Source organism: Rhinopithecus bieti, unplaced genomic scaffold, assembly GCF_001698545.2.
Source record: "Rhinopithecus bieti isolate Rb0 unplaced genomic scaffold, ASM169854v2 scaffold_9670, whole genome shotgun sequence".
NCBI classification, from domain to species: Eukaryota; Metazoa; Chordata; class Mammalia; order Primates; family Cercopithecidae; genus Rhinopithecus; species Rhinopithecus bieti.
Genome location: NW_016806180.1, coordinates 283,490 through 305,665, shown reverse-complemented (window position 1 = coordinate 305,665; position 22,176 = coordinate 283,490). Strand labels below are relative to the sequence as shown.

At 41.5% G+C, this 22,176-nt stretch overlaps 1 protein-coding gene across 3 annotated transcripts in view; it reads right to left on the bottom strand.

Annotated features, from left to right (window-relative positions):
* Positions 1 to 22,176, bottom strand: part of SIPA1L2 (signal induced proliferation associated 1 like 2) — a 233,717-nt gene that overhangs the window by 202,764 nt on the left and 8,777 nt on the right. The window lies entirely within an intron of this gene.

The window sequence follows — 22,176 nt, the reverse complement described above, 5'->3', positions numbered from 1 at the left end:
GCTTCCAGTTTTTATGTATCTTCAACACATTTCCATTACGGGTGAAACTTGGCCCATTTGGGGATGTTCTGGATTCAGAAAAACTGAAGACATACAGGTTTAATGGCATAGATTCTCTTAAATGTTTCTGAAATTCCATACCCCCAACACACCAAATGCCAAAATGTTCAAGCCAAGTTACAGAAACTTCAAAGATAACAATTTTACTTGTATTCTTTACAGTACATTTTTCAACCAGGTAGATAAAATCAATTATCTCAAATTCTATTGTAAAAGGTATATCAAACTAAGTCAATCTTCATATTATTTTCATCTCATAATATGTTTAACACTTCCTACTCGCTGTTAACAAAAACATACTATTTAAATTTATGATTTAAAATATGGGATGTCACCTTACAGGCACGTGAAGGAGTATATGGTTTTTTAAAAATTATTTCAGAGGGTGCAAAGACAAAAACCTTTGAAGACCATGCCCTCGAGAAAAGCCCTCCCATGGAGAAGGTGGCCTAGTGAACAAATGCTACAAGGCAAGGAGGGGAGCTCACTACCGGAGAGAAAGCGCAGGTAAGTCTGAAGACGAGGGCATTCCAAGCAACAAGAGCTTGTGCACAGGCAAAGCAGCAGCAAAACCAACCTGGACGAGAGGCGAGGGGCAGGAGCCTCTGAGCCTAGAGACCAAGGAGAATGGTGTGGGAGGAGAGGGGAGGCTCTGAGGACCTACAAGCCATGCTAAGGGGGTGTAGATTTTACTCAAGCACCCTCAGAAGGTTTTTTCTTTTGTTTTGAGATGGAGTCTCGCTCTGTTGCCTAAGCTAGAGTGAAGTAGCGTGATCTTGGCTCACTGCAACCTCTGCCTCCCGGGTTCAAGCTATTCTCTGCCTCAGCCTCCAGAGTAGCTGGGATTACAGGTGTGTGCCACCATGCCCAGTTGATTTTTGTGTTATTAGTAGAGACGGGGGTTTCACCATCTTGGCCAGGCTGGTCTTGAACTCCTGACCACGTGATCCACCCGCCTCAGCCTCCCAAAGTGCTGGGATTACAGGCGTGAGCCACTGCGCCCAGACACCCTCAGAAGGTTTTAAGCAGGGAAGGCTCATAACTGGATGACTGTTTCCACGCAGAAAATGCTGGCAGCAATATGAAGGATGAGATGGGCAGAGTAGGCAACTGGAGATGGACAGATGAGCTAGATAGCGGTATCTACAGAAACTTCTACAGTGATGAAAATGTTACTCCTGCAATGCTCAGTATGGCAGCTACATGGGGCTGCTGAGCACCTGAAAGGTAGCTACTGAGAATGAGGAACTGAATTTTTATTTTTATTTAATTTTAACTCATGCAGCTGGTGGCTACCATATTGGTAGCTTGCCTCATGCAGCTGGTGGCTACCACATTGAACACACCAGCTAGAAAGCTATATCAAAATTCAATGAAGGATGACATGTCCCAAGTAAGGCAGGAGCAGGGGAGATGAAAAAGACAGATTCAAAGGCATTTCTGATGCAGAATTAGCAGATGCTGGTGACCAACTGGACAGGTCGTATAAGGACTGAGTTAGGGAGGACAACAAGCTTCATCTAACTGGGCATCCTATGTTGACAGTGACAGCACATACTAAGACAAAGAACAGAGTGCAACAGAGGTCTGGGGGAAGACAACAGATCCAGAAAGGATTCATTTACTGTGAAATGTATTGAGAGGATCCAAGGAAGATGACTATGGACAGCTGGAGAAAGGCCAGACAGGTAAAGATCTGGAGGTCTCCTTCCAGAGGCTGTGAAAGATGCCACTTAGGGAGGGGTGATCGATCATGCAGAGTGACAACAAGATCATGAGACCCCAGTGTTTAAAAGGCATTGAGAGGTGGAGAGGCCAGCAAAGACAGAAGAGAAATGACCAAGGGAGGGAGGAGAACCAGGCGCAGAGATATTTGAACAGCAGGGTGTTACTCAGGGTCAAGAGGAGAGGAAAGCCACAGAGGATGGGGTCTGAGGACAAGCTGTAGGATTCGCAATACCAGGAACCACAGAGCCAGGAGGGAAGACCAGATGACGAAAAGCCACGAGTGGAAGACAAGACTGTGGCAGCACCAGCAGGGTTCAGAGGGTTTGAAGAGCTGGTGGATGTTAGGATCACAGCAGCAAGGTCATGGAAACGCACCTCTCCTTCCAGGCCCTGCCATCCACTGATGCAAGTGACCATTAGATCCACATGGGGCACTCAGACTCTGCTCTAACACCAGCCACATCATTACACTCCAATGGTCTCTTTACTGAGACCATTTCTTCTAGGCCCCAATAGACTATCAGAAAAGTTCAAGTTACCTATTTTTGATGACTAAGTAAAAAGGTACCCAGCAAAAAGAGACCTTCTGAAATACAGAAGTGAAGTGAGCAGGGAATTTCACAGAAGTGGACATCATATTTACTCAACCCACAATCAGACTATCCTTTTTAACACCTGCTGAATGGCATTTTTCAAACAAATCAATCTGATTCCACCACAGGGATTAATTACCTCAAGCAAAGGATACAATGCATCCACAGACTCTTGCTTATCAGTTTAAAAATCTTCAAGATTCCAGCACATTGTCAAGCATAAGGGAACTTCCCCTGTGAGAATCTATACCAACTTCCTTCAAATCAACTTTTTTGACTCTCACTATCACTAATGAGAGGAATATTAATCGTTGAATACAATTTTTGTATTCTGACTTTAAAAACCTCTTCGTTCATTAAAATTCACTCCACTTTTATAGTCTGTTGTATTCATTTCCTTTCCAGCTGCCTCCTCTCACTCTGCTGTAGTGTAGGCAGACAAGTTATTTAACACATACCAGATGTTCAATAATGCAGAATAGTAACTACAGTTTATTGTGCACCTACTATGTGCCAGGCACTTGACAAAGCACTTTCACAAACATTATCAGAATCTCACAACAAACTTTCACAATAGATATTCTAATCCCCATTTTATGATGTGAGAATTGAGGCTCAACTTGCCCAAGGTGGTGTATCTGTTTGGGTTTTGTTTTGATTTGGTTTTTTTGAGACAGGGTGATGTGGTTTGGATCTGTGTCCCCACCCAAATCTCATTTGAATTGTAATCACCAATGTTGGAGGTGAGGCCTGGTGGGAGGGACTGGATCATGGGGGTGGTTTCTAATGGTTTAGCACCAGCCTCCTAGTACTATCTCGTGATGGAGTTCTCAGGGGATCTGTTTGTTTAAATGTGTGTGGCACATACTCCCTCTCCTCTCTTCCTCCTGTGTGGGCCATGTAAGACGTGTCTGTTTCCACTTCATCTTCCGCCATAATTGTAAGTTCCCTGAGGCCTCCCCAGAAGCCAAGCAGATAGCCAGCATCATGCTTCCTGTGCAGCCCGCAGGACCGCGAGCCAATTAAACCTCTTTTCCTTATAAATTACCCAGTCTCAAGTATTTCTTAATAGCAATGCAAGAACTGACTTAATACACAGGGTCTTGCTGTGTCTCCCTGACTGGAGTGCAGTGGCTCAATCATGGCTCACTGCAGTCTTGACCTCCTGGGCTCAAGTGATTCTCCCACCTCAGTCTCCTGAATAGCCAGGACTATAGGCATACATCACCACACCCAGCTAATTTTTGTATGTTTTTGTACAGACAGGGTTTCTCCATGTTGCCCAGTCTGGTGTCAAACTCCTGTGCTCAAATGATCCACCTTCCTCAGCCTCCCAAAATGCCAGGAGGATTACATGTGTGAGCCACTGCGCCCAGCCACCCAAGGTAGTACAGACTTCAGGTTCAAACCCTGGAATATCACACTGAACAAATCATGGTAGGTGTTCAAAAGACACTGAATAAAAGTTACTCCCAGCTGGGCGTGGTGGCTCACGCCTGTAATTCCAGAACTTTGGGAGGCCAAAACAGCTGGATCACCTGAGGTCAGGAATTCAAGACAAGCCTGGCCAACAAAGTGAAACTCTGTCTCTACTAAAAATAGAAAATTAGCCGAGCGTGGTGGTGGGTACCTGTAATCCCAGCTACTTGGGAGGCTGAGGCAGAAGAATCGCTTGAATCTGGGAGGAGGAGGTCACAGTGAGCCAAGATCGTGCCACTGCACTCCAGCCTGGGTGACAGAGCAAGGTTCTGTCTCAAAAAAAAAAAAAAAACGAGGTACTCCAAGCCTCACATTCATTCCACTAAAATTATACTGGCTTGTGAAATGTAACTTTGACATTATGATAAAAATTAAAAATATAGGATTTCTGATTCTCCAACAATATGGCAGGACTTCTTACACACATCACACACACATACGTGCACTGCCTATGCCACAGTCAGACACAGTTGCTGCTTTCTGATCCATCAGACAATGCTGTAGCACACACAGCACATTCTAACCACATATTCATATCAATGTCTCAGACACGTGATGCTACTGAGTTCAAGAAATTTCAAGTACATTAACAATGAATATACATTATAGGCATCTTTTGTAACAGAAAGAGAAAGGACCTCATAATCTATTAATACTTGTCATCTACTATCATTACAATTTGATAGATACTAAAAATTGACTTCAGAATTGCTATTCAAACATAATTCTTAAAACATGCTTTCATAAGTCATGTAGACTAATTACAGAGAGACAATTAGCCTTTGACACTGCATTTAATTTAATAAGCCATTTCAGAATTTTAATGGAAGCATTAACGGGAGTGAAACAGGAATGAACTTTTTTTTGAGACCTCATAACTTACAAATTAGCTAATTTTATTTTAACATAAATGTCAAAAGCATAGTACCAAAGGGCCGGCAATTATACTGCTAAAAGACATGGAAGTTATCTGGGTCAAGGTATCTCTGCTTTAAGAAATAAGCCGAGAGCTTTAACGGTATTTTTAAAGTAAATGCCAAAATCTCTAACTTAATGTTTAGCAGCAATGCGGAAAAATATTCTCATTGTCAAGGAGAGGTACTTGTGATAATTAAATAAAATAATGTATGTATATAAAGCAAATCATTCTAGGCCTTACCAATGAATTATATTATTCATTTATTATATGTATTATATGATTTATAATATATTATTAATACTAAAAAAGATCCTGAAATTAATTTCAGTGCCTTTAAATTACATATACATGTATTTCTTCCTGTGTAATAAGTTTAAATGAAAGAAAGTTGTCAGAGCGTTAAAAAATGTAATGCTTAAACTGACAAGATCAGCAAATAATTTTCAAAGCATACATGAAACTAAACTTAGATGTTAGGTGCTTTTACAATAAAGAACATGTACCAAAAACATATTTATTAGACATTTATATCTAATAAACATTTGCTAATTACTTGCCTTGAAAATTTCTGTTAAGTAGAGTCTAGTAAATATTTGCTAATTACTTGCCTTGAAAACTTCTGTTAAACACAATTAAAAGAAAATAAATCCAAACTATATTGAATCAGGAAACTATTTTGAGACAGACTAATTAATTTTTAAAGATTACATATAATTCAGTCATTCAGATATTTTAGGAGCATGTTTTTTTCCTATTATAAAATTAATATGTTCATTTTAGAAAAGCTGGAAAACAAATGCAAAAGAAAATGATAATTAAACATAACACAAGCACAAGTAATAACCATTGTAAATTTTTTAATGTATCCTTGTTCCATTAATACATATGCATATTTAATATACTGCTTACGAAGAAAATTTTTTCATTTAATATTCTGTGAACATTTTCCCATGTCATTAAATAGCCTTATAAAACAGGATATTTAATTGATTTAAATTACTTGATCATATGCAGTATCATAATTTAATATCTTACTATCAAATTTTTTCCAGTTTTTCATATAACTAATATTACATTGGGCAACCTTATACATAAATCTTTTAGACTACTTGTGATTATTTGGGATGGGTAAATTGCCCATCCCAAATCCCCATACAATTACTAACTTTCTATGTTATGAAAAGTTGCACAGAGCTTAACCTAGAAGACAAGGAATGCCATGCTTGGAGCACTCAGCATTAACAAAAACTGTCCCTACTTCTCCCCATATTTATTAATCTTTCAGCCAGTGCCATGGAAGAGAAGGGCTGCTTTGTTCAAAGTCTTCAGGCACACCGGTAAGGTTACATGGTGATGTTCCCATCTGCACTTATTTTCCATATTTCACCTCTTAAAAAAAAAAGAAAAAAGAAAAAAAAAACGCCAGGCACAGTGTCTCATGTGGGATTATGTCTCACGATAATCCCAGCACTTTGGGTGGCCGAGGCAGGCGGATCGCCTGAGGTCGGGGGTTCAAAACCTGCCTGACCAACACGGAGAAACCCTGTTTCTACTAAAAATACAAAATTAGCTGGGCGGGGTAGCGCATGCCTGTAATCCCAGCTACTCAAAAGGCTCAGGCAGGAAAATCACTTGAACTGGGGAGGTGGAGGTTGCAGTGAGACGAGATCGTGCCATTGCACTCCAGCCTGGGCAACAAGAGCGAAACTCTATCTCAAAAAATAAAAATAATAAAAATAAAAATAAATTAAAACCCCAAGTCTTAACTCTGTCATCCAGGCTGGAGTCCAGTGGCGCAATCTCACCTTACCACAACCTCCACCTCCAGACTCAAGCAATTCTCATGCCTCAGCTTCCTGAGTAGCTGGAACTATAGGCATGCATCACCACGGCCCGCTAATTTTTTCGTAGTTTTAGTAGAGACAGGGTTTCAACATGGTAGTTAGGCTGGTTTGGAATTCTCCTGACTTCAAATGATCTGCCCGCCTCAACCTCCCAAAGTACTAGGATTACAGGCATGAGCCACTGAGCCCAACCCCATATTTCACCTCTTAAGAGGAATGGACAGATAATCTTTTAGGGACAGCTTCTCACAAGGGGTCAAACATCCAGTGAGGGACTGCTGCAGAGGGCAGACCACCTGCAAATGCAGTAACAGCTCTCAAATAACAGAAAACAAATTAGTGGGTTGGAATCAAGAGGTTGGTGCCCTCTTTTCAATGCTACCTCTTCCTCTACCCTCTGAGTACAAGCTCAGGCATTAACATGGTCCTCCTCTCTCACTGAAATAAAAAATTATTTTAGCATTTTGGTGTTGTCAAGTTACTCAAGTTACTAAAGATGTTTCTCTGTGTGCTGCACACCCATATCTCTGCATATACTACAAACACGAGGAGATCCATGCACAGTAGAAGACTGATAAGCACTCCAACTAAGGGGTGAGAAACACACCACAGAGGAAACCACATACAATGGCCAAGCAAGTGCCAGACAGGTTCACCTACCTGGGACTGTGAGATTCCATTACTCCATATTACACTCACAGCCCCAAAATAAATCTTCCACAGAGTTCACAATCTAGCTACTTACTCACAATAGGCCGGTCTTCTTAAGGTCAAACACATATCTAACATTAACCAACATCCCCTCCTTTAGAAAAGAAGTAGCTGTGGAAAAAAAAAAGCAACCTCTTTTCTAATAGTTTGTTGTCCACAATTTAATTTTGTTTCTCTAAAAGGTAATTTGGGGTAATCACCCATATCAAACTAGCCATAGACCAGTTTGGATGTTGTTGAACTTGTATGGTGAGTCACATGACTAATTAAGATCATTAGGACAGTGTTACAACAGTGATGTTTTACAGCTAGCTGTCAAAAGTATACAAAACCAGAATCCGTTTTGTTCATCAAATTAACTATTACTTTATAAAATAAACGGTTGGCCCTAATCACCAATGACAGATCAAAGATAAATTTTGAAATATATCATTTGCTTACTTTCTGGGTAAAAGTTTAAAATGAATATGCTGAAATTGCTTCACAATTTCTTCTTCCACTTCCATCAACATACTTCTCGGTGAAAGGGTGTCTCTATTATGTGCATTATTAAAACAAAATAGAGAAACCATTGAGATACATATTATCCCCTAAAATCGTGTTATCAATCCAAAACTGAGTAGATAAATTATCAAAGCAAGAAGGAAGCAAGCGGCCAGGTATGGTGGCTCACGCCTGTAATCCCAGCATTTTGGGAGGCTGAGGTGGGCGGATCACAAGGTCAGGAGTTTGAGACCGGACTGGCCAACATAGTGAAACCCAAAAAAATTAGGTGGGTGTGGTGGTGGGCACCTGTAATCCCAGCTACTTGGGAGGCTGAGGCAGGAGAATCACTTGAACCCAGGAGGCGGAGGCTGCAGTGAGCCGAGATCGCGCCATTGCACTCCAACCCAGGCAACAGTGAGAGACTCCATCTCAAAACAAAACAATAAAGAAAAGAAAAAAGAAAAAGAAGGAAGCTCACTTATCAAATTAAAATCTTAAAATAATGATATGCATGGTGTCTGTTCAAAATCTGTCACTAGCATTTAATACAGAGAACGGATCTCTCACTTGTAACTTTAGTTATAACTGCAGAACAAAGTTATGAGAGTAACTGTGACTCACTTTATTAATCTCTGATATGCACATTTTCATGGAACCAATATAATTTTTTAATAATGCTTTTCTTTTTTCCTATGTTTATTGTGATTATATTTAAAGAAACGGAAGTTTATGTCTGTTAAACCTAACAATAAAAATTGAAGTTTTAAAATTTTGTACTGTATATTTCTTCATGTTTCTTTTTTAAAAATTAATATTAATTATATTCTCAGAAGTACCAATCTGTGAGGGACTGGAAATTAAAGACACTTGAGTTCCTTCAGTTCTCTGCCACAGAGAAGTGCTGTGCTAGCTAATGTGGATGGGAACAAGTCACTGGTCGAGACCTGGACTCGCTTGGAGAAACTGCCTCTGCCGATGGAAGGGCATGGTGAGGATCCCGCCAGTACTGGGCTGGACACCAGGTTTCCAAGGCTAAAGCAAGACACAAAAACTCAGTGCTATGGAAGATGTAAGGAGGGAAATGTACCTTACTTATTTATGTAGTTTCTAAAGACAAAATACATACAAAATTCTAAGAGATCTTGATAAACAGCAAAATACTTCTATGTTTGCCAGTTTGTCTCCAAGTCTTAAAACCTAGAAATCAAGCAAACAAGCAACCCCCTCCAAATACACACAACATCAGCAATGACGAACTCAGGCACCTGGGCCTGACACTGAGCCTCCAGAAGAGCTCAGAGTTCAGCCTTTCTCAGTGTGGAGCACCACCATGTCATCTGTTCCCGAGTTGGAACCCATCAGAGGCCAGCACAGGCCTGACAGCATGTGAAGGAGAAGAAGAGCAATTAAATGGGGAGGAACACCTTGGTTCAGGTAGGGCTTTAACCCACATTTCTAAAATGAGTTTTAAAAAAAAATAACATAAAAACTCTATTTGTACTAACAATAGGCCTGAAACCCAGAGGGCCACCAATGCTGTCTGACTGATATGGTTTGGCTCTGTCTGCACCCAAATCTCATCTTGAATTGTACTCCCATAATTCCCACGTGTTGTGGGAGGGACCCGATGGGAGACAATCTTCAATCATGGGGGCGGCTTCCCCCATACTGTTCTCGTGATAGTGAGTAAGTCTCACAAGATCTGATGGTTTTATCAGGGGTTCTGCTTTTGCATCTTCCTCATTTTCTCTTGCTTCTGCCAGGTAAGAACTGCCTTTTGCCTCCGTCATGATTCTGAGGCCTCCCCAGTCATGTGGAACTCCAGTTAAACCACTTTTTCTTCCCAGTCTCGGGTATATCTTTATCAACCGCGTGAAAATGAATTAATACAGTAAATTGGTACCAGTAGAGTGGGGCGTGGCTGAAAAGATACCCGAAAATGTGGGAGCGTCTTTGCCGACTGTTACTTTAGTAGGAAACAGGCAGAAGTTGGAACAGTGTGGAGGGCTCAGAAGAAGAGAGAAAAATGTGGGAAAGTCTGGAACTTGCCTGAGACTTGTTGAATGGCTTTGACGAAAAGCCTGATAGTGATATGAACAAGAAGGTCCAGGCTGAGGTGATCTCAGAGGAAGACGAGGAACTTGGGAAGTGGAGCAGAGGTGACTCCTGTTATGTTCTAGCAAAGAAACTGGTGGCATTTTGCATCTGCTCTAGAGATTTGTGGAACTTTGAACTTGAGAGAGAGAATTTAGGGTATCTGGCAGAATAAATTTCTAACCAGCAAAGCATTCAAGAGGCGACTTAGGTGCTGTTAAAGGCATTCGGTTTTATAAGGAAAGCAGATCATAAAAGTTCAAAAAATTTGCAGCCTGAAAATGTGACAGAAAAAAAATCCCATTTTCTGAGGAGAAATCCAAGCCACCTGAAGAAATGTGCATAAGTAATGAGGAGCCAACTGTTAATCCCCAAGACAATGGGGAAAATGTCTCCAGGGCATATCAGAGGCCTTCCCAGCAGCCCCTCCTGTCACAGGCCCAGTTACCAAGGAGAAAATGGTTTCATGGGCCAGGCCCAGGGTTCCTGTGCCGTGTGCAGCCTACAGACTTGGTGCCCTGTGTCCCAGTCCCTCCAGCCATGGCTGAAAGGGGCCAACACAGAGCTGGGGCCCTGGCTTCAGAGGGTGCAAGCCTCAAGCCTTTGCAGCTTCCATATGGTGTCCAGCCCACGAGTGCACAGAAGTCAAGAACTGAGGTTTGGGAACCTCAGCCTAGATTTCAGAGGATGTATGCAAATGTCTGGATAACCAGGCAGAAGTTTGCTGTAGGGGCAGGCACTCATGGAGAAGCTCTGCTAGGGCAGTGTAAAAGGGAAATGTGTGGTGGAGCCCCCACACAGAGTCTCTACTGGGGCACTGCCTAGTGGAGCTGTGAGAAGAGGACCACTGTCCTCCAGACCCCAGAATGGTAGATCCACTGACAGCTTGCATTGTTCACCTGGAAAAGCTGCAGACACTCAATGCCAGCCCGTGAAAGCAGCTGGGAGGGAGGCTGTACCCTGCAAAGCCACAGGGGTGGAGCTGCCCAAGACCATGGGAACCCACCTCTTGCATCAGCATGACCTGGATGTGAGACCTGGAGTCAAAGGAGATCATTCTGGAGTTTTAACATTCGACTGCCCCACTGGATTTCAGACTTGCATGGGCCCTGTAACCCTTTGTTTTGGTCAATTTCTCCCATTTGGAACAGCTGTATTTACCCAATACCTGTTGTGTCTAAGAAGTAATTGGCTTGCTTCTGATTTCACAGGCTCATAGGTGGGAGGAACTTGCCTTGTCTCAGATGAGACTTTGGACTGTTGACTTCTGGGTTACTGCTGAAATGAGTTAAGACACTGGGGGACTGTTGGGAAGGCATGATTGGTTTTGAAATGTTAGGACATGAGATTTGGAGGGGACAGAGGTGCAATGATATGGCTTGGCTCTGTGTCCTCACCCAAATCTTATCTTGAATTGTACTCCCTAATTCCTACATGTTGTAGGAGGGAGGGACCTGGTGGAAGACAGCTTGACTCACGGGGGCAGTTCCCCCCATACTGTCCTGGTGGTAGTGAGTAAGTCTCACGAGAACTGATGAAAGTTTTTATCAGCTGTTTCCGCTTTTACATCTTCCTCATTTTCTCTTGCTGCTGCCATGTAAGAAATGTCTTTCACTTCCTGCCGTGATTCTGAGGCCTCCCCAGTCATGTGGAACTGTAAGTCTAATTAAACCTCTTTTTCTTCCCAGACTCCGGTATGTCTTTATCAGCAGTGTGAAAATGGACTAATACACTGACCTTCAGCTTATTCGTCACCTCTTCATTTTGAGTGGGTGGAAAATGAGCAGTACTTTTCAATGGACTTCCCAATGTCTCTCCCCAAAAGACAGAACTTAAAATATTAGTGTTTTCACAAGACCCTTTATACTAGACTTTTTAGAAGGCATCCTGGTGGTAAAGTTGTAGAAAGGCCCAGGCAAGAAGTTAAACGTAAAGTTACAGGTGGTCTTTAGCAAACCACCCACTTTTATTATGGAGTCAAAGGAACCTTCTCCAGGTGTTAACAGCATTCTATACATTATCTGAAGGTATCCAACGTGGAACTGTCTTCCAGCAATTCTGGAAGTTACTAGGAATCTAAACACTTAGAAGAATACAGCAAGGATTAAAAGCTGTGAACAAAATACAGATACTACCATAAACACAAGATTAGAAGGATCCAGTTTTTGGAAGCTTCCAATGAAGTTAAAATTCAAGAACAAAATTGTGTGTGTGTGTGTGTGTGTGTGTGTGTGTGTGTGTGTGTAATGCCAAATATGTTGTAATGTAGGTCAAATTAGTTCATCTCAATTTAAGGAGCACAGAACATGATCTTTCAGGTGCTATGTGCTTCCTAACCCACAGAACACACCCAGTATCTGAGCAACAGGAAGCTAGGATGGTTTTGAACACAAAAATGTAAGAATCGCCCACAGGATTTGAGGCAGAGTCCAGCAAGTCTTTATTCTGATTCCAACAATAACAGAACACTTAGCAGGAGGGCGTTGTGCAGAAACCACTTCTCTGAGCATTATTAGTATATTTGCAATTTATTTGGCATCTCCTCCCACTCTTCCCATGAAGACATGAACTCTGAGAAACATTCACCCTCCTGTAGAAGCCTTCCCTTTTTCCTCCAAAATCCCCAACCAACAGACTACACTAACTTACTGTCATGAAAAGCACAGGCTCACACTCCACACAGGGACTGCCAGATACTTCGTGTAACAGTGTAAGAAGAGAAAGATAAAGGGTTTTGGCTGATGGAATAACTCATTATTCCATCAGCCAAGGCCTGTGTAAATGTTTACCCATTAATGGAAAGTCAAAGTACACACATTTTAGAGGCATGTTAATGTAGGATTTAATCAGGCACCATAAATCACCAGGCCAGTTTTCCTCACACACAAGTTTCATATTTCAGTTCAGATAGAGTAGAAATACCGTCCTCAGAATTTACACACATTTGATCTAACTGATTAAGTTCCACACTGCTCTTTTGTTCACTATAAACAAAAAGATGTAAAAAAAAAAATTCCCAAACTGCCACAGCCAGAATTGAAAACATACCATCTGCAGCTGCTTAGCCACAGCTACTGCCCCCAAATCAAATGAAAGGCTCAAGAAATGCTCAGCTGTGTTCTTATTGCTGGAGAGTTTCCCGGAATCCTTCCATGATTAAGTTATTGGCAAAAATTAGCAATATACGCATAGCCCATCTATAATATACCTCGAGCAGACAGCAGTAATCAAAAGGAAATGAATGCAACTTTCGAATTATCAAAATGCCACGATGCTCCTGTTAAAAACCATTTAGCCTTTCCATCTTACAAAAATTTGAAATGTCATTTATTTTAACCAAGAGTTTTCTCCTGCCTCTTTTTCTGATTTGATAGCGGAAAGTGACAAATACATCCTTATTGCTAAGTTTTTATTATTTTGCACATCTTCATTCAAGAACATGAACACTCCAATCTCTAGGAGAAAATTCCAGTCCAAAGCCAGATATAATCCCTTAACTTAGAGTAAACAAGTGTAAGCCGGTACTCTCCAACATTCTGAGAAGAAGCTCACGTTCACAGTACACTGTGGATGTTATGAGTTGACCCTCTGGAAAGAATATTTATGTCTGGCATCATCAGAATTACTGCTACACATCCTTGGAAACCCACAAGATAACTCTAGAAACACAAAACTCAAGAGCCCAAGAATGGGGGCCACGCTCCATCTCCTGCCCCTGACACTATGGTGCACTGACCACAGCACTTGCTGCCCATTGAGCCTGGACACAGGCTCGGAATCTACCCAACACAGTCTCCAAAGTGGCCACTAAAATTGATCAGAATCGTCACTTCAAGAGTTTTTCAAGATGCTAGCCAGCAGTCTGCTAAAGGTCCTTTCAGACTAAAGCAGCATAACGTGAGCTCATTAGAGAAGGAGAAAATCACACGCACAACTGCTTCCTTACTATTTGCCCTGACCCCATCCCAACTCCTCAGACTGGGAGACGGCCCCTGGACTCCAATGGAACTTCCTCTGAATCGCAGGCAAGCCAGAGGGCCCTGCAGTCATTCGAAAGGTTTTTGCTCCCAAGAAACTCTCTGGCTCCTGAATAAGTGATTACCATTATTCCATTCATCAAGTGTCTCTTAAGCCTTCTATTATGAGTCTGAATTTTAAACAGGGACTAGGTCTTTTATTACATCCCCTGATCCATGTCTCCAGTAACATTTCTTTCGAAGTTATAGAATCTGTCAGCAATCTCATTATTAGACTTTACCCTCCCTTTCACCACCCAGAACTAAACTATATCCAATGGGGGGCGGGGGGCTCTATCTTGAGAAATATTATTGGAAAATCTGTATTTCCAGAATAAGAGCACCACAAGGGCAACACCCTGTCTGCCTTACTCACTACCATAACCTGAGTCCCTAGAATTGTGTCTGCTAAAAGGGAACACATAATAAATAGCTGATGAATGAATACATCTGAGCACCAGCTATACAATAGGCAGCTTATCTCAATAAATCCTCTCTGTAATGCTATAACACAGATTGAACTTTTTCCATTTACAGGTTCAGAAATGTGGACTTTTAGAGAGGAAGCCGCTGACTGACATACAGGCCCCACAGCCATGGAGATGGCCCCTCAGTCTTAGCCCATGTCTGATCTATCCAAAATGTGTTCTGTATCTTGGGAGTACAGTACAGCAAAAAGAGCTCAAGATCACAAGGACTTTTATCCTACAGTAGAGAGGAATACTAGGGAAGCCCCCAACACAAGAGTTCTAACATCCAGCGTCACACAAAGCATCATAAAACCCGCTGGGCAAAGCAGAACCAAACAATTGGCAAGCCTAATTCCACAAGACTAGAACAGAAGCCCAAGGATAGCCAGTTACACGACATTCCCTAGCATCCCCTGAAGTTAGGTCAGGTCATAAGAGCTCCAGAAGAATAAGGGTGGAAGGGATGGAGGAGACACTTCCGGGCCAGCCCTTTAGGTGATGCACACCTGGGTGCCTCTTCCCCCTCAACAAGCCTCAGCGCAGACCACTCAGGGCAATGCAGTGGGGCTGGGCCCTATGGTGGCAGAAACAGATGGAAGGAACCTGAATCCACACGTGTCAGGTGGAGGAGAGCAGCCTACCTGCTTTTCAGTGGAAATCAGCTTTTCCACCGCCAGAGCATTTTGCAGTGTCTCTTAGGGCGAGTAGAGCTACCTTAACCAATACAGCCCTAAGGAAAAGTCTTCTCACCTTGATGGCACATTTCACATGCAAAACCACCATTAACCTGGTACAGCTGATGAAAATGTTTTAGTACTTTCATGTACGGTTGGAGAGGTTTAGCAACTCAGAACTTCAGTAGTAGAAGAAATAGAAAAGGGGGGTGGTTAATTAAGTCTAGAATTTTATTTTTATGTCAACTAGGTTTTCATTTTGCTAACCAGTATCTATCTCTTCAGCATAAATGATTGAAAATCTGTATTTTTTCAGGGCTAGTTGATTAGTCTCCTTCATATAGTATCATAAAACTGAACTCAGGAATTTTTTTTTTGTTTTAATAATTGTTACATTTGAAATAATTGGAAATAATTTGAATTAATTAGAAAAAATTCCTCAGTTTTGCAAAAATAAACAGATTTATTTTCATTCACCTAAAATTTTCTAAGTATCAGATACAAATCAACCAGTAATATGTCAGGATCCATCTCTTCAGAAGCAAAGTTGCTCAGCTCAATGCTGTAAGCCGGCCTGAGCCAGGCCTGCAACAAGTGTCAGCCAACTAACAAAAGAAGCGCCTGATCTCCAGAATGAGTGGGTGGGATGTAAGATGAGACCCAGTGTGAAAATTGCCAAATCAGATAGGAAAATCACACCCCTGTAGGGAAAAGGGAAGTTGAGATGTGACTGAAGATAAATACATAAATATCTAACAGAAATTGCTCCTACAATCATTTGACAAATGGATATGACCTCACAAAAGGTCATGTGATAAAGATGAAGGTAAAGAAAGCTCAGTGTGGTCATATAAAGTATATAACAAAGTAAAAGTAAATAAATTATACTGAGTTTTGAAAGAAGCTTTATACACAAGAGTGCATACTGCATGATTCTATTTACATGAAGTGCAAGAACAAGCAAAACTTATCATTGGCCATAAAAAAAAAAAAAAAAAAAGAACAAAGGTTGCCTCAGATGAAGGTGGGAAATGGAAGAGTAAGTTGACTGACCAGGGGCATGAGAGAACTTTCGGATGTGATAGGAACATTTCACATCCTAACAGAAGTATGGGCCATATGGGTGTATGCCTTTATCACAACTCACAGAATGATACACTTAAGATTTGTGCATTTCACTCTATACCTTTTACTTCAAAAAACGTAAAAGTTATTAACTCATTTACAATATACATGCTGAAGTGTTTAGTGAGAAAGTGTACAAATCTGTGCAACTTACTCTGAAATGCATCAAAAAAATAAAATGGATTGATGGATGGGTAAAAACAGAGAGACATGTATAAAAGCAAATAAAGTCAGACCTAACAACTGTGGAATCCAGGAGGTGGGTACAGGGGTGTCCCCTACACCACACAGTATTTTCAGCTTTTCTATATGATTGCACATTTGCATGATAAAACGCTGGGGGAAAGTATATGGTGATTGCATTGAGATTTATTGGTTTAAATAAATCTCAGAAGTTTAAAGCAGAATGCAAATCTTACCCAGCACTTACTGTTAGTTCATGAGACATGAGATAGGAAGTGGACTGAAGGAAGGGAGCACTGGCAGCAAATGAACAACACCCAAGAGACCTGGGGGCGGATGGGATGCTGAGGCGAGGCGAGCTCTTTTTGTTCACAGACATCCTTCCTAATGTTGCCTCAGTTTAAAACTTGTGGCTGGGCGCAGTGGTTCACACCTGTAATCCCAGCACTTTAGGAGGCCAAGGTGGGCAGATCACAAAGTCAGGAGTTTGAGACCAGCCTGACCAACATGGTGAAACCCCATCTCTACTAAAAATACAAAAATTAGCTGGGTGTGGTGGCCACACCTGTAATCCCAGCTACTCAGGAGGCTGAGGCAGGAGAATCGCTTGAACCCAGGAGTCGGAGGTTGCAGCGTGCTGAGATTGCGCCACTGCACTCCAACCTGAGTGACAGAGCGAGACTCCGTCTCAAATAAATAAATAAATAAATAAATAACTCTTGTTACTCAGCATAATTTTAAAACAAATCACTTCAGTGTATCAATTATCAAGTTATATATTCTTAAGTATAAAGTCTCAAAACAAAACACATGACCTTGAGTAGCAAATATAATACTATGTGTATATTCTGTCGACTAACTGAAACGAATTCAGTAATTTTATACCAAAACATCATTTATATCTCTGATATATCCAAAATAATTTTCTTTTAGGTTTATGACACAGTCTATAACCTTTAGTAAATTACAATGAGGAAAAAAAAATAATGACCATCTTACATGATAGACAAAGTAATTATCACCACTTTGAAAATGCTGTCCATCACTTCTCCTTAATGTTGCTTTTGTTAATAAAATCCATTTCTGGAGTTGCAAAACCGAAACCAGGCAAAAAGATGAGTTTGGATTTAAGCAGATCATGTTAACAGAGATAGTACTGTGATCAAAGGAACAACTGAGAGTGTTTTGTGTGTATCTTCTGGTCTTGGAGAGGGCCTACAGTTTCCCTGCACACAAGAGGCCCTCAACAAAAATTCAAATCCTAACCATTTTCCAAAGCTTAACTCAAGTTCTATCTTCCTTGAATGTTTTCCTAATTATGCAAACCCACCTTATTCTCAGCTAACCACACAGTCTTTCATCTGAAAGAAGCTGCGCTGCCCATCAATCACATGGTCTCATTTACACAGGAATCTTTTTCTAATACACCTGACACATAGCCATCAACTCTGCCCAAGTTAGTCAGTTCATCACCTAAGAAGGCAGTTCATTCATCACCTAATAAGGTAGCCCTTGCTACTACACAATAGGTCTAGTGGTTAAATCATTCCCTCTGATAGTTCTGAATCAGAAACACAAGGAAGTTGAACTAAAAGAACACTCAAAGTCCCTCTGAGGACTAAATTCTAAGAGTCAGTTAATTTGCTAACTGTGCCTGACAGCTACCCAGGACTGAAGGATAGGGATGGAAGGGCAAGATCCCTGTCCTCAGGGCTCTCACACCCTAGGGTGCACCCTGTTAACTCAGAAATCTTAGAATGCCAGCATTTAAACAGACTTCACGATGGCCTGGCCTCACATCCTTATTTTCAAATTGGATTACACGTCACTGCCCCAGAAAGATGAGGGAGTTAGACAAGGCCACTGAAGAACCACTTACCCCACTTGTATCATCTGCAATAGCAGGATATTCTACTTTGCTCTTTTATATAATACTCCAGGTAGATTTTTTTTTTTTTTTTTTGAGATGGAGTCTTGCTCTGTTGCCCAGGCTGGAGTGCAGTGGCACGATCTCAGCTCACTGCAACCTCCACCTCCTGGGTTCAAGCGATTCTCCTGCCTCAGCCTCCTGAGTAGCTGGGACTACAGGCATGCACTGCCACACCTGGCTAATTCTTATATTTTAAGTAGAGACGGGGTTTCACCATGTTGGTCAGGCTGTTCTCAAACTCCTGACCTCATGATCTGCCCGCCTCAGCCTCCCAAAGTGCTGGGATTATAGGTGTGAGCCACCACGCCCAGCCAGATTTTTTTAAATTATCATTTTTCTCCTTAGTTTTACCTGTTCCAAAACAGAAGAAGGTAAAAGTTCACTTTTAAGCACACTAATGCTTGCAGGGATGACAAGGAAAGCAAGGGCATATTGCCAAAACCCTGCTCCATGAAGGCAGGTGTCTCGATGTACACTTCTCTCCACCTTCCTCAACACCCCCCAGTGTGCTATAGCAAGGGAAGTACAGATGTGCTCTTTGCTATTGGAATAACGAAGAGCATAGTAAGACTAAAGCAGTGTCTCTTGAAACTCTCCTAGGGCCTTGTTCCTCATTCCATGCACATATCCTGTGCCGACTCAACATCCCCTCTGCTCCACAGCTTATCTCAGAAAGAACCAAGTTACCGTGCCAAGCTAAGAGGATGAATTTAGAAAGCTCCACATAACCAGACGCACAGCGACAGCAGCCATCAGACATCAACCAGATTTAACTGCCCTAAAATTAGCAGTCAGAGCAAAGTAGTTACTGCAATGATTGCGTCAGAGCTATTCTGACTGGTGAACTGCCAGTTTTAAACAAATTGTCCTGCTTTCTCTACCAGAGAAACAATATTTTGGAACAGAGCCAGCTAAGCATTTCAGTGAATGTTCAAATTCTAGCTTTGCTATTAATGTTGTATAATTCAATGACAAGGTGAACAAAGTCTATATAGGCTACATCTGCAAGGGTGTTATTTTCTTTGTTGTAAGCACTTATTCTTCGGGTGAGTAAAGTACTGTGGATGAATCCTTTTAAATATTTAAATGCCTGAAATTTATTTAGGGATTCACATTCAACTGGCTTAAACAAAGATTATGCAAATCTAGCAAAGTATAAATGCAAAACAAAAATTGTTTTCCTCTTATATTTCTTTTAATCTTTGCAAAGACTCAGAGGCTAAAAAAAATGTTCTCTGCATGATCACAGAAGGACCCACTCGCTTCCCAACAAAGAATATATAACCTGATTCAATTGGCAAAACTGCTACCTCACTACATATTATGAAATTTCTAGTTAATAACAGACAATTCACTGGCTGATAGTACAGGGCAGTTTTTAGACCAGAACAATGAGCTCATTAGCCCAACCCTCAGCCTTCACTTCCCCCTTTCAGTGATAGTGAGTCGGATAATTCCGCCATTCTCATATGCACACACCTTCTTTAGTCCCTCCCTCTCTCCCTTCTTCCTTTCTCTCTTTCCATTCTTTCCTTTTATCATGATTTATTGAAACCTACCATACCTTACAGGTGAGCTGTAGAATAAACAACACTATAGCTGGAACCACGAGACATGGGTTTAAAATATAAGGACTCAGATTCAGAAAACCACACTTTCATTAAACCTTAGTTTTTGTATCTGTAAAGGGAAAAAAATCCCACCAGCCCTATAAGGTTCTCGTTAAGTATACGTGAGAGAACACAATGAAAGTTCAAGCACAATAACATTTTACATCTGCCTTTAAGAATATCTCTCCCTAATTCTTTATTCTCTTCATAAATCAACATTAGTCTCCTTCACTTATTCTTGTCATTTAAAACATTTTATTTATTTTTTTGTGACAGGGTCTCATCCTGTCAAACAGATTGGAGTCCCCTAGTATGATCTGCCCACTGTAACCTCGAACGCCTGGGCTCAAGGGAGTGTCCCTCCTCAGCTTCCCCAGTGGCTAGGTCTACAGGTGTGTACCACCACACTCAGCTCATTTTTAAATTTTTTGTAGAGATGAGGTCCTGCTTTATTGTCTAGGCTGGTCTCAAACTCCTGGGCTCAAGCAATCCTTGCCTCAGCCTCCCAAAGTGCTGGGATTACAGGCATGAGCCACTGTGCCCAACTTAGAACATTATAACGGGAAAACTGACCTACTATTCCAAACAAATGAGTTACAATGACCCTCAAATAAAATTGGTTGATAAATTGGATGCTTCTACTATCATGTACGCCCTGCTTACAGCATTTACCATAGCATACCTTATACACAAATGTAAACAAACAGGAGTTAGAATGATATCCCTCTAATGTCATATTATAAGAACTAGCAGTATGTTAAGATATTAAAGATAAAAGATTTTTACCATGTAAAATTAAGACTATGGCTACTGAACACCTACCATATTTAAGGTATAAACAATGTCCTCATGTACTTTGCAACCCTCAAACTAAAAGTACTGAATCAACAAAAGATGCACACTATACACTACTGATTGCATTTTTAAACAACATGACTTCCTGTAGAAAGTAACACTGCCAATGGACTGAGAACTAAAGGACTACAGACAGTACTACACAATTCAGAAATCCTTTCTTTTCAGTAAGCTTGATTAAGTCCCAGCCAGGGCTTTTAAGTCAACTGCAGCCTCATGGGATTCAAATAGGGCTGTGCAGTCATCAGCACAGACCAGACTTTGAAACCTGGGAAAGGTGTAAATCATATTCTCTCATGAAAGGAGGCCACCTAAGGGTGCCCAGGCTCCCAGGAACCACACCCCTCTGAATGGGGCTGTAAAGTTCTTGATGTAACAGATGGAACACAGTCAAAACCCTCTTCAGAAACGTCCACATTTTTACCAGTTCCATATCAGAGTTCAATCACAGGTCATTTCAAACAACCTAGGAAAGACATAAATTAGTTATAAACTGTTGTTCAAGATAGATCATGTACAATAGAAATAATGATTAGAACTTTAACTCAACAGTACTTAGTTCAACAAAAGCCAAGATAAAGGAAGTTCTTTTATGTACAACCCACAACTCCCAATCATTTCTTTAACAAATATTAGTTCACTGAGAGCCTATTATGTGGCAAAAACCACCTAAGCACAAGGAATACAGCAGTAAACCAGAAATGTCCCTGCCCGTTTGCTGCTTATGTTCCATTACTAAAATTGCACAGGAGGATGGGTGGGGGTGGGTGGTGCTCATTTAGCTGGAAGCTACTGGAGACACAAGAGCAGGGCTCCCTGCTGTCTCTCCTCATTCATTCCCAACCCACTAATGGCTGGGAAGCTAGGCAGTCCTTGCACTAGGGGTGGCTGTGTGCTATAGTTCTGGCCAATCACATACAGACAGAGCTACGCTATTAATCTGCACTTTTAACATACCCTGATCCTGCGACTGGTTTTGTCTGAGTGTGATAGTATGATGCTTCTTAAACAGCTGAGTTCAGGCCGGGCACAGTGGCTCACGCTTGTAATCCCAGCACTTTGGGAGGCCAAGGTGGGCGGATACCAAGGTCAGGAGATCGAGACCATCCTGGCTAACATGGTGAAACCCTGTCTCTACTAAAAATACAAAAAAAAAAATTAGCCAGGCATGGTGGCAGGCGCCTGTAGTCCCAGCTACTTGGGAGGCTGAGGCAGGAGAATGGCATGAACCCAGGAGGGGGAGCTTGCAGTGAGCTGAGATCGTGCCACTGCACTCCAGCCTTGGTGACAGAGCGAGATGCGCAGAGAGAGACGCCGTCTCAAAAAACAAACAAACAACAACAACAACAGCAAAAAAAAAACAGCTGAGTTCAACTAGAAATCTTTTTTTTTTTTTTTT